Consider the following 13,476-nt stretch of genomic DNA (forward strand, 5'->3'; position numbering starts at 1 on the left):
ATCCAAAGATTTTGGCACCGCTCTAGCGATGTGAGAGAGTTGGCACCGCTATGCACACAGACCCACATGTATAAACAAATCAATCAAACCAACTACACCAGCCTCTCCCTTTTCCAAACAAGTGTTCTTTATTGCCTCAGTCCTCTCCCTCCCCACGCAAGTGTTTTTTCATTGCGTGAGTTAATTTGGCACCAGAGCAAAGTAGGTGATCCAGATTGGGGCACCAGGTGAGCAATGGAGGGGCATCGATGCCAAATGCATCAGAAGTGAATTTGGCACGTGTTTTAGCCTACAAAGTGGAGGGCCGTTATAGCCCACTTTTGTACTACCTCGTATTTAGCGTAAAATTTTGACCATAGATTTGCCTAAGAAAATGCCAATGCATGTCACCAAAAATTATACCATTTGAAATTATGTTCAAATACGAATCCAACAATATAACTTTTACTGACATGCATTAACATTTTGTCAGCTAAATCTATGGTCAAATTTTGATACTACAAAATACGAGGAGTAAACCAGGACGGAGGTAGTACTTGCTCTTAGGCTAACCATGGAGTTACTAATCTAAGTTACTTTCCACTGTGACTAGCCTAGGCTACTAGTAGTACAACAACAAAACGATGCAGGTGATCACGTCCGAAAAACTACTAAAAATATTTCTTTCGATGCAGTGCGTAGATGCAGTTTTGAACACTACACTTGTCATCGTAATTTGGGAAAATTACGAAAACAATTGAGCTACATTGTGATTACCGTTTACTAATAGGAAAGAAGTTTCACCTCGATGAGTAGCTTCTCCGTGCACGGAAAGCATGTAAGGAATCCAACAACTTGATCTAGATTAGGGCCGATAGATTTTATTGCCAAGATCTTCATTGGGCGCACAGACTGGGTCAAGCTTGTCGGAATCATTTTCTGGATAACAATCGTAAATACATCAAGAAGAAATTTAAAAATGTGAATTTTAAGAAGACGGAGAAGAAGAAGAGTGTCGTATGTGAACGATTATGGATCCAATAAAGAGTTCGGAGAAGTTGGTAGATGAGTACACCAACATTGTCAATTTCGGTGCATCAATGTCCCTGATTTTTGTTGGACCTTCTAGATCAGATAAAAGCAATCTCTCAAGGAAAGTCGCATTCTCAATGACCATAACGTGGAACAGCTGGAGTGATCTCTTCCCAATTGATGTCTTTTTGCGGGGCCAGCAAGACACACAAATCCATCGGATATTCTTTCAGGTGATGTGGATGCTAATGAACTCGTGAATCTACCAAAGACGAAGGTACTCGAGCGCAGTACAGCTGCGGAGCAGGTGCTCCATAGCCTTCTTCGAGATGCCAACATCGAAGAGGTCGAGCTGCTTGAGTTGAGGGAGAAGAAGGGCGGGCGAGGCACTAATCTGGGGAAAATAGCAGGAGTTGAAGCTGGCGCAGCGCAACGTTGGCATCAGGTGGAGCGTGGAGGGCAGCAGAGAGCGACCTCGTCCAGCTTCAAACCTGAGCTCCTCGAGCTGATCTATGGTGGGGGATAAGAGCCACTCATCGAACTTGGCTTGGACCTTGCAGTTGGTACTGAACATGCGGATGTTAATGCGTGTGGCTGGCCCAAGGTGCAATGAAAGGATCTTGGAGACTGCGGCCATGCGTTTGCAATCCCCATCGCTAAGGCAGCTGTCAACGGTGAGGTTGAGGGGTACGTGGCGCCAGAGGGGGTGCCACCACCGGGAGAGTAGGGTGGTCTGCATAGCAAATTTTGTGGGGAGGAGGCCGATGATGACGAGCAGTATGTCGTCGGGGAGGCTGCTGATGAAGTCCAGGCTCGCCGGATGTGGTTTTGGATCGAGCCGCCTCCGCTTGTTGGCTGCCTCGCCGTCCATCTCAGCCGGCGGCGATGCCGGTGTACACGTGTGCTGCTACGTATTGTGTGATGGGTGTGCATGAGTGTGTTCTTGTGTGCATCCCGCCGCACAGTGGTGAAGTGTTCACGAGTGCGTCCTTCATGCGGAAGAAGTGTGGCCTCAATTTACTAGCATGCGGGGTGCTACCGCGAGTGGTTTCAACTTTGTTTACTTCACCGCGTGTCAGATGGGCCTCTAGATTACTTATTTTCACCCGGTGCTGATACGTCTCCAATGTATCTATAATTTATGAAGTATTCATGCCATGTTTACAATAGTTTTATATGATTTTTGTATGATTCGATTAGAACTAATCCGGACTGACACTGTTTTCAGCAGAACTACCATGGTGTTGTTTTTGTGCAGAAATAAAAGTTATCGGAATGCGATGAAAATCAACGGAGAAATTTTCTGGAAAATATAAAAAATACTCGAACGAAGATTTACCGGAGGGGAGGCCCGTGGGCCCCAAGAGGGTGGAGGGCGCGCCCACCCCCTTAGGGCACGCCCCTGTGCCTCGTGGACTTCTCGTAGGGCCCCCTGACTTGTTCTCGATGCCGGCCTCTCCTATAAATACCCAAACCTCCAGAAAATAACCTAGATCGGAAGTTCCGCCACTGCATGCCTCTATAGCCACGAGAAATCAATCTAGGCCCTCTCTGGCACCCTGCCGGAGGGGGCCATCATCACCGGAGGCCATGGAGGAGGATCCTGGAGGGGCCATTATCGCCATGAAGGCCAAGGACCAGAGGGAGAACCTCTCCCCATCTAGGCGGAGGCCATGGAGGAGGAAGCACAAGGGGGAGAACCTCTCCTCCTCTCTCTCAGTGGCGCCGGAGTGCCATCGAGAGGGGAATCATCACCGCGGTGATCGTCTTCATCAACGTCACCATCATCATCACCATTCTCATCTCTTTTACGCAGTCCACTCTCCCGCACCCCGCTGTAATCCCTACTTGAACATGGTTCTTTATGCCACATATTATGATCCAATGATGTGTTGCCATCCAATGATGTTTTGAGTAGATATCCTTTGTCTTTGGGTTGATTGATGATCTAGATTGGTATGAGTTGTATGTTTTATTTTGGTGCTGTCCTATTGTGCCCTCCGTGTCGCACAAGCGTGAGGGATTCCCGCTGTAGGGTGTTGCAATACGTTCATGATTCACTTATAGTGGGTTGCTTGAGTGACAGAAGCATAAACCGAAGTAAGGGGGTTGTTGCGTATGGGATAAAGGGGACTTGATATGTTAATGCTATGGTTGGGTTTTACCTTAACGATCTTTAGTAGTTGCGGATGCTTGCTAGAGTTCCAATCATAAGTGCATATGATCCAAGAAGAGAAAGTATGTTAGCTTATGCCTCTCCCTCATATGAAATTGCAATGACGACTAACGGTCTTGTTAACGATTGGCTAGGAGAATTCCGCACACCGACCCATCATTATTCCACACTCGCTATTTATAATATTTAGTAATATATTCTAACTTTATGATAACAGCACCTACTTTTATATTTTAGCTCTCCAATACCATGCAAAGTTATCCTCTTCATACCCACAATGTAGTTTTATTTCTCGTTTCTAGTTGGAAGCAAACGTTCGGTGTACGTAGAGTCGTATCAGTGGCAGATAGGACTTGAGGGAATACTGATCTTACCTTTAGCTCCTTGTGGGTTCTACACTCCATACTTATCATGTCCACCTTTGGGAATTGCTACGATGATTCCCTGCATTTGGGGATTACCAAGCTCTTTTCTGGCACCGTTGCCGGGGAGCAATAGTGTGGGGTTGATATTTTCGTGTATGCTTATTTGCTTTCTTCACTAATTAGTTTTTGTTTTCCCTTTTTAGTTTTTCTTAGTTGTGGGTGAAACATACAATTTTTTCTAAAAGAATGAAAACACAAAAAAATTACTTGCCTCTCATGCCTAAAAAACTTTTTCAATAAGAGAAGTGACTGGAAGGTTATGAATTGGAGAAGTGACGGTCGACCTTGAACACTTGTGTTCATGCTCGTGGAAACAATCTAAAAATATTCATGGAAGTTTCTCTGAAAATAATTATCCCCTTGTATATATCCATTGTATGTTAAAAGTAATATGCCAAGCTTTGGTTTTAGGATGATTAGATTGCTTGTTTACTTTGTGCAGTACAAAAACAGAAACTTTGGCTGTAGCGGGTGAATTTACGTTTTTTACTGGGAAGCCAAATGAGTCTGAAACTTTTTGCACATTACTTCTGTACAAATTGTTTAAATTTTTATATTTTTTGTAGAATTTTTGGAGTTACAGGAGTATACTAAACTTCCATATTACTACAGACTGTCCTGTTTTTGATAGATTCTGTTTTCTATGTGTTGTTCGCTTATTTTGATGATTCTATGGGTAGTATCGGGGGGTATGAACCATGGTGAAGTTGGAATACAGTAGATATAGTTCTAATATGAAATTGTAATGAGTTTGCAACAGTACCAAAAGGTATTGATTTGCTTTATTATACTAACGGATCTCACAAAGTTTTTGTTAAAGTTTTGTGTGGATGAAGTGTTCGAAGATCGAGGAGCTATCAATATGAGAAGAATAAAGAGAGGCAAGAGTTCAAGCTTGGGGATGCCCAAGGCACCCCAAGTAAATATTTCAAGGATACTCAAGCATCTAAGCTTGGGGATGCCCCGGCTGGCATCCCATCTTTCTTCTTCAACAATTATCATTATACCTCGGTTTTTGTTTCGTTTACGTGATTTGTGCCCTTTGTGTTTTTGTTTTTCCTTTAAGAACCATGCTAGTATGAGACAACCCTTCACTGATTTATAGAATCCTTCATGTTCTTCACTTATATCTTTTAAGAATGATCTTATAGAATTGCTCTTTGTGCTTCACTTAAATCTTTTGAGTATGGTTTTATAGAATGCTTCATGTGCTTCACTTATATATTTTGAGCTTGGATATTGGTTAGTCTATATTAATTGTAGAATGCTCCTTGAACTTCACTTATATCTTTTGGAGTATGAATAATACTATAATCTACAGTGGGGTTGGAAGAGTGTCAACTTTAGGAATTAGTGATCCCACTATTTTGGAGGGTGTTGAATCTTAGTGTGATATTTATGAAAGTGGATTTGGAAGAGTGTCAACTTTACTTAGTAATGATTCCACTATTTCATTAGAGGTTCCAATTGATTATGAGAACAAAGCTGCTATCTATGATGATTATTGTGATGACATGTATGCTATAAAGAATAATGTTAACCATGAAACTTGTCATCATGATTTATTATGCCTCACATGACCGTTATTCTGTTGAGTTTGCTCCCATTACTCCGAATGAGAAGAATTTTTCTTATGTGGAGAGTAGAAAAATTTATATGCTTGTAGATCTTGAAAAGAATGTTTTATGTGATCATAATATTGTTGAATTCATTCATGATGCTACTAAAAATTATTATGAGGGAGGAATATATGCTTCTAGGAGTTGCGATAATATCAAGTTTCCTCTCTATGTGCTTAAAGTTTAGAAGTTATACTTGTTTTGCCTTCCTATGCTAGTTGATTCTTGCTCCTATAAATTGTGTGCTCAAAAAATCCCTAGGCATAGGAAGTGGGTTATATTTAAATGTGCTAGTCATATTCTTCATGATTTTCTCTTTATGTTTCAATTCTTATCTTCTATGTGAGCATCATTGAAATCATCATGCCTAGCTAAAAGGCATTAAAGAATAGCGCCTGTTGGGAGACAACCCAATATTTACCCTTACTGTTTTTGTGTGTTTACATGATTAAGCTACTATAGTAATCATGTTTTATAGATTTTGTTTCAATAAAGTGCCAAGGAAGACCTTTGGGAAGACTTGGGCGAAAGTTAATGTAATCTTGCTGTAAAACACAGAAACTTTGCGCTCACGAGATAAGCTGTCATTTTTTACATAAGAGAGCTTTTGAGTTGATTCTATTTGAAGAAGATTAATAGACACATTCCTCACGTCCACCAATTTATTTCATAATTTTTGGAGTAGCAGAAGTATGGTTGCTGTTCAGATCATTACAGACTGTTCTGTTTCTGACAGATTCTGTTTTCATTGCATAGTTTGCTTGTTTTCTAGTTTCTATGGCTTATATTTCTCAATATAAATTGTAGAAATGATCTGGTACACTAGTATTTGTGTGAGAAGAATTATGAACCTTGTATTTGACAGTACCAAAGTGAATGGTTTACTCTTTATCATACTAACCTATCTCACGAAGTTCCGTTAAGTTTTGGATGAGATATCGATATGAGGAGAATAAGGAGTGGAAAGAACATAAGCTTGGGAATGCCCAAGGAACCCCAAGGTAATATTCAAGGAAGACTCAAGCGCCTAAGCTTGGGGATGCCCCGGAAGGCATCCCCTCTTTCGTCTTCAAAACTATCAGTATACCTTATTCGGAGCTATATTTTTATTCGTCACATGATATGTGTTTTTCTTGGAGCGTGTTTTCAATTTTACTTGCTGTTTGAATAAAATCATTGGATCTGAAATCTTAAATGAAAAAGAATCCTCCCATGGCTAGTTAATTATTTGACTACTCAGTGTTCTTCACTTATATCTTTGTGGAGTAGTTTGTCATTTACTCCCGTGCTTCACGTATATCCTATGAGTAAATGGTTGAATGAATTGAATATCATAAATCTGAATTTATATACGTTTCATATGCTTATAAAATGGGGATTAATGACTTCACACATAATAAGTATAGGTAGTAAACTTATTGAAAGTTAGCAAATGCAGAATTGGTCACTTGAACAATTCATGAAAGAATATTGAAGGAAGAGAGATTTCACATATAAATATACTATCTTGGACATCTTTTGTAATCGTGAGCACTCATTAAAATATGACATGCTAAAATTTGATGTTGGACAAGGAAGACAACTTAATGGGTTATGTTTTCCTATATCCGAAACGTTATATTGTCTTGGATCATCCAACATGTTGAGCTTGCCTTTCCCTCTCATGCTAGCCAAATTCTTTGCACCAAGTAGAGATACTACTTGTGCTTCCAAACATTCCTTAACCCAGTTTTGCCATGAGAGTCCACCATACCTACCTATGGATTGAGTAAGATCCTTCAAGTAAGTTGTCATCTGTGCATGCAATAAAAAATTTCTCCTTAAATATGTATGATCTATTAGTGCAAAGAAAATAAGCTCTATACGAACTTGTGATAGGAAAGAAATAAAAGCGACGGACTGCATAATAAAGTTCTCTATCACAAGCGGCAATATAAAGTGACGTTCTTTTGCATTAAGATTTTGTGCATCCAACCATAAAAGCGCATGACAACCTCTGCTTCCCTCTGCGAAGGGCCTATCTTTTACTTTTACCTTCTACCCATATACAAGAGTCATGGTGATTTTCACCTTTCCTTTTTACATTTTTTCCTTTGGCAAGCAGTTTGTGTTGGAGCGATCCGGATATATATATCCACTTGGATGTATGTTTTCGTAAATTATTATTGTTGATAGTACCCTTGAGGTAAAAGGTTGGGAGGCGAAACTATATGCCCCTATCTTTCTCTGTGTCCGATTAAAACTTTTAACCCATAAATATCACATGAGTGTTAGCAATTGTGAAAGATTAAATGATAGTTGAGTATGTGGAGTTTGCTGAATCAAAGCTCTTACATAGACCCTTCCCGAAAATAAGATGAATTGCAATTGTTTGATGACTAAGAGCACGGTTTGTTTGTTTGCAAGAAAGTTTATGATCTATACTTTAACATGTGAATAGCTTGTTACTTGATCATGAGAAGTTTTATGAGTTGAGCTACTGTTATGATATAAAATGATGCTAGAAAAAGTGATTGGAACTATCATTGATCAAACTTATGCACTTGCTAGCATTCACACTTCATAAATTATTTCTTTTATCATTTACCTACTTGAGGACGAGCAGGAATTAAGCTTGGGGATGCTGATACGTCTCCAACGTATCTATAATTTATGAAGTACTCATGCGATGTTTACAATAGTTTTATATGATTTTGGTATGATTTGATTAGAACTAACCCGGACTGACGTTGTTTTCAGCACAACTACCGTGTTGTTGTTTTTGTGCAGAAATAAAAGTTCTCGGAATGCAATGAAAATCAACGGAGAATTTTTCTGGAAAATATAAGAAATACTGGAACGAATAGTTACCGGAGGGGAGGCCCGTGGGCCCCACGAGGGTGGAGGGCGCGCCCATGTGCCTCGTGGACTTCCCGTGGGGCCCCTGACTTGTTCTCGACGCCAACCTCTCCTATAAATACCCGAACCTCCAGAAAATAACCTAGATCGGAAGTTCCGCCGCCGCAAGCCTCTGTAGCCACGAGAAATCAATCTAGGCCCTCTCCGGCACCCTGCCGGAGGGGGCCATCATCACCGGAGGCCATGGAGGAACCATCATCGCCATGAAGGCCAAGGACCAGAGGGAGAACCTCTCCCCATCTAGGGGAGGCCATGGAGGAGGAAGCATAAGGGGGAGAACCTCTCCTCCTCTCTCTCGGTGGCGCCGGAGTGCCATCGGGAGGGGAATCATCGTCGTGGTGATCGTCTTCATCAGCATAACCATCATCATGACCATTCTCATCTCTTTTACACGGTCCACTCTCCTGCACCCCGCTGTAATCCCTACTTGAACATGGTGCCTTATGCCACATATTATGATCGAATGATGTGTTGCCATCCTATGATGTTTTGAGTAGATATCCTTTGTCTTTGGGTTGATTGATGATCTAGATTCGTATGAGTTGTATGTTTTATTTTGGTGCTGTCCTATTGTGCCCTCCGTGTCGCGCAAGCGTGAGGGATTCCCGCTGTAGGGTGTTGCAGTACATTCATGATTCGCTTATAGTGGGTTGCCTGAGTGACAGAAGCATAAACCCGAGTAAGGGGGTTGTTGCGTATCGGGTAAAGGGGACTTGATATGTTAATGCTATGGTTGGGTTTTACCTTAATGATCTTTAGTAGTTGCGGATGCTTGCTAGAGTTCCAATCATAAGTGCGTATGATCCATGAAGAGAAAGTATGTTAGCTTATGCCTCTCCCTCATATGAAATTGCAATGACGACTACCGGTCTTGTTAACGATTGCCTAGGATAATTCCGCACACCGACCCATCATTATTCCACACTCACTATTTATAATATTTAGTAATATATTCTAACTTTATGATAACATCACCTACTTTTATATTTTAGCTCTCCGGTACCATGCAAAGTTATCCTTTTCATACCCACAACGTAGTTTTATTTCTTTTTTCTAGTTGGAATCAAACGTTCGGTGTATGTAGAGTCATATCAGTGGTAGATAGGACTTGAGAGAATACTAATCTTACCTTTAGCTCCTTCTGGGTTCGACACTCCATACTTATCACGTCCACCTTTGGGAATTGCTACGATGATTCCCTGCACTTGGGGATTATCAGGTGCCACATGGGCCAGCACAGAAAGATAGAGAACATGAGCACAAGGCAGCATGTGGACCGGTCAACTAAACAATATACGGAGCTATACATGACACAGTGACCATATAATCCCTCGGTATAGAGAGTTCGAGTGAGAGGGAGGCACGTGAGAGATAGTAGAGAGAGAGAAAGAGCTACTCCCTCCGTTCGATCATGTAGCGCCTATATTTTTTTTAAAGTCAAACTTTTGAAACTTTGACCAAGTTTATAAAGAAATTACTTGTATCTACAATACCAAAGATAAATGATAGTATGAAGTAAGTACATGTTGTGATGAATCTAAAGATCGTTCCAGATATAAATGCTTTTCTCCACATTTACCTGGTCAAACTTTTCTAAGGTTTGACTTTTCAAAACATCCATATGTTTATGGACATGAGACAGTACCTAACTAGAGAGAGAGTGTGTGTGAAATAGAAAGAGTGAGTGAAAAAAGAATGTGTGCGTGTGTGAAAGAGACATGGACAACACACGATAAAGTACAGAAAAAGTTTGTGTGTTTTATGCAAATATATCACACATGCATCTTCGACAGCAGAAGCGAGGTTAGGAGATAATGTGTGTTTGTTTGTAACTGAGAGATAAAGACCCCTAGCACATGGCCAAGAGAGGTCTGACAAATAAGGGAGAGAGGTCGAGAGTGACGTATGGAGAAAATGCAGACATGGGGACGAAAGAGTGTATGCTTGTGACACTGAGATCCCCTGGAGATCATGATGGGACTACATGGGTGGGAGATCGAGTGACAAGGTGTGTGCGCGATAGAAGATACCTAGAGAGATATCAAGATAGACATATGGATGGAAGGAGACAATACGTGTGTTCCTGATGGCTATTGATGAAGTGAGGGATTATGGTACTTAGGGGGGGTGCGTGTAACATAGGGAGAGAACAAGGGCGGAGCGTGTTAGATGGGTCTATGTAGCGCGAGTGAGATATGTGTATGTGTGAACCAGGGAGATATAATGTTCGCGAGAGATAGAGGAGCCCCGATATTGTTGAGTAGTGCGTCAGATAGCTGAGAGGGGGAAAGAGATACTCCATCCATTCGATAATGCAGTGCATATAAAGTTTTAGATGTCAAACTTTGGAAACTTTGACCAAGTTTACGCAAATATTATTTATATCTACAATACCAAATATACATCATAAGAAACTACATCTCATGATGAATCTAATGATATATGTTTGCCGTTCTAGTGTAAATGTTTTTCTCCACGTACATGGTGAAACTTTGTGATGTTTGAATTTTCAATAAAGCTATATGCTATGGACTGAAGAGAGTGCCTAAGTCGAGAGAGATCAAGTGCGTGTGAAGGAGAATGAGCGAGTGTGCAAAAGGAGCGTCTGTGTGAAAGAGAAAGGGACAACAAACGATAAATTAGAGAGAGTGACAGAGTCCATTTCTTATGCAAACATATCACACATGCATCTCCGAGATAGAAAAGCGGGGTGAGGACATACACGAAGATAGCTAGTGCATGATTGTTTGCAACGGGGAGAGAGACCCCTATAGCACATGTCCAATAGAGGTCTGGCCAACAAGGGACAAATGTCGAGAGGGGCGCACGGAAGATGGAGAGTTTGAGAGAGAGAGGGAAGAGCTTTGAGACGGCACAATGGTGCGTGAGATAGTTACGGGCAAGGAGCCAAGGAATTTGTGTGCGTACGATGAGTGCACCCAACATATTTAGCTTGGACTAGAGAATCATACATAGTGTGCCAGAGGGACCTATACATGGAGTGTGCATGCGAACTAGAAAGACCCCCCCACACACACATAGAGATAGGGATAGAGATAGAGGGAGAGGGACCGACAAGGTTTGTGTTTGGATGCGTGTGATAGAATTGAAGGTTGTCAGAGAGAGACAGAGAGAGAGAACAGGAGTCCGGGAGAGGGGGAGGTCGCGTTTATGCATGCAAGACTGATATAAACCATGTTTCGATATAAATTTGCATTCAAATATTTGAATAGGAGAACATGTTGTCTGCAATCCACACATGAGCGTAGATATGCGTATCAAACAAGTTCATTAATTTGACTTTCAACATGTTCATGGAGTACTATAATACTGTACAACATGCTACTCAATTGAGGTGTTCAATTTTGGATTTAGTTCACTATTTTGACCTGGTAAACGAGCTATTTCATTGAATCGAGATATTTCATTTTGGGTTTGATTCCCATTTTTAGTGGGTCAACTATTTGTCATATAGTAAATCGTTAGCAACGAGCATGTAAAAACACATTAGTCCCAAGCATCATCTCACCATCTAAAAAAAAGTGGCAAGCTATTATTTCAAAATTTGATTCGAATCAACTTGGTAAGGTAGACGTGGGTCCTCATTCTCCCAAAATTTGAACGAACTGCTATACACCCTCTGCTCAGTGGAATTATCCCGAGCAAATAAATGGGAGACGCGGAATTACCGGCCTATGTGGGACACGCATCAATTGGCCCGTTGTTCATCGAGGGTAGGTTCGTACTTCATCCAAGCGTGCCTTCTCCTCGGCCGAGATGACAGGTGCCGAATAATTCATAAACCATGGGCGGAAAAACACCCTCTCCTCACCCCAAATCACTCGCGCCGACTATTTCAAATCACGCCCTCCTCGCCCGAAATCGCTCGCGTCAACTATATCAAAACACGCCCTCCTCGCCCGAAATTGCTCGCGCCCACTATTTCAAAACAAGCCCTCCTCGCCCGAAATCACTCGCACCCACTATTTGGGAGAAGCAAAGTTACTCTACTATCCCCGACCCTCAGTACACAGACCCATGCCCAGAAGCCTAAAGGCTGTGGTAGAACTTTAACTCCCCCCAAATTTTAGACAAATGTGTCCGTAAGACATGGTTCCCCCTCCCAATTCCCCATTCATACCTCGTGGGCGCTAAATCACCTTCTCCCCGCAAGCTCCCTTCTCCCCGGCCATGAAACCTCAGCCCCTCCTCCATGGCGCCCCCAGCACACCAAATTCACCGTGTTCCTCCTCGCCAATGCCGGAGACACTATCCGTTTGCCATCATGCACTGGGTCATGTGCCTCTTACTCTGTGCTGCCGGAGCTGCCTTGAGGACGGCCGCGCGAACCGTATCGGAGCCAATTCGCCCCTGCCATTGTGCACGGCGCCGGAGCGGCTCCAACTTCGGATGCGTCCAGGATCCTGGCGCTGCTTCCCTGTAGCCATTGACCATCGCGACATCTCTGCTTTCCTGCCGCCAGTAGCTACTGCAACCGCGCCAGCCTCACCGGCTCAGCAGCTGGGGCTGCCTACTTCACCGCGCCGCAAGATAGGTCGTACACTCATCTCAAATCACTTTATTTAGGAGTCAGTTTTCAGAATTTTTATTCTAGGTCAATCGATTCCCAATGGGAAGCAGCACCCCTCGAGGTGGTGGAGCTCCTAGGCTGCCGGTTGGCTGGTGTCTAACGTAAGGGTGTAGGGGCGCAAGTTCACCGCAGAAGCAACGCTTAGGTGGCTATCTTAGAGTTGTGTGGGTTGAAGGTACTGCCGCCACCAAATCTGAATGATGGCAAGTCTTTGTGGATTAGCCGGGGTGGTGCAATGACGGCAGTGCGCTGGGGCGGGGAGCGGGGTTTTGATCGGAGCTCTCGTGGCCAGGGATAGCGGAGGCAGGCTACTCTGCCGGTGGTCGGTGGCTCTTCTGGGAAGATTCTGAACAATGTTAGCCGGGAGGCACAAGACGGCCATCAAGCCATCCGGCGTAGATCGGGCAGTACCAAAATAAAATAAAATCATGTGACCCCAATTTAGTATTCAATTAACAGACGTGTGACCACTGTCATACGTTACTGTTGATCTCTTACGGTATTTCTTCAGATCAGAGATATGTGTCGTTCTTAACATTTTGTGTTTTCTGCATCTTCAGCCACACCGTCTTCCTTCTCACCGTAGCTGCTCCAACAAGGGAAGCATACACCAGAAGGAAGCTATAGTCCCCACTCAACAGTTCCCAATATCGAATGTGCGTGCCCGACATGGACAACCACAACAACTGCAAGGCCATCGACAAGTCAGCACATGATGCCCACTCCTATGGATGGCGGCCAGATAGGTTGTACCCT

Source organism: Aegilops tauschii, chromosome 4, assembly GCF_002575655.3.
Source record: "Aegilops tauschii subsp. strangulata cultivar AL8/78 chromosome 4, Aet v6.0, whole genome shotgun sequence".
NCBI lineage: Eukaryota > Viridiplantae > Streptophyta > Magnoliopsida > Poales > Poaceae > Aegilops > Aegilops tauschii.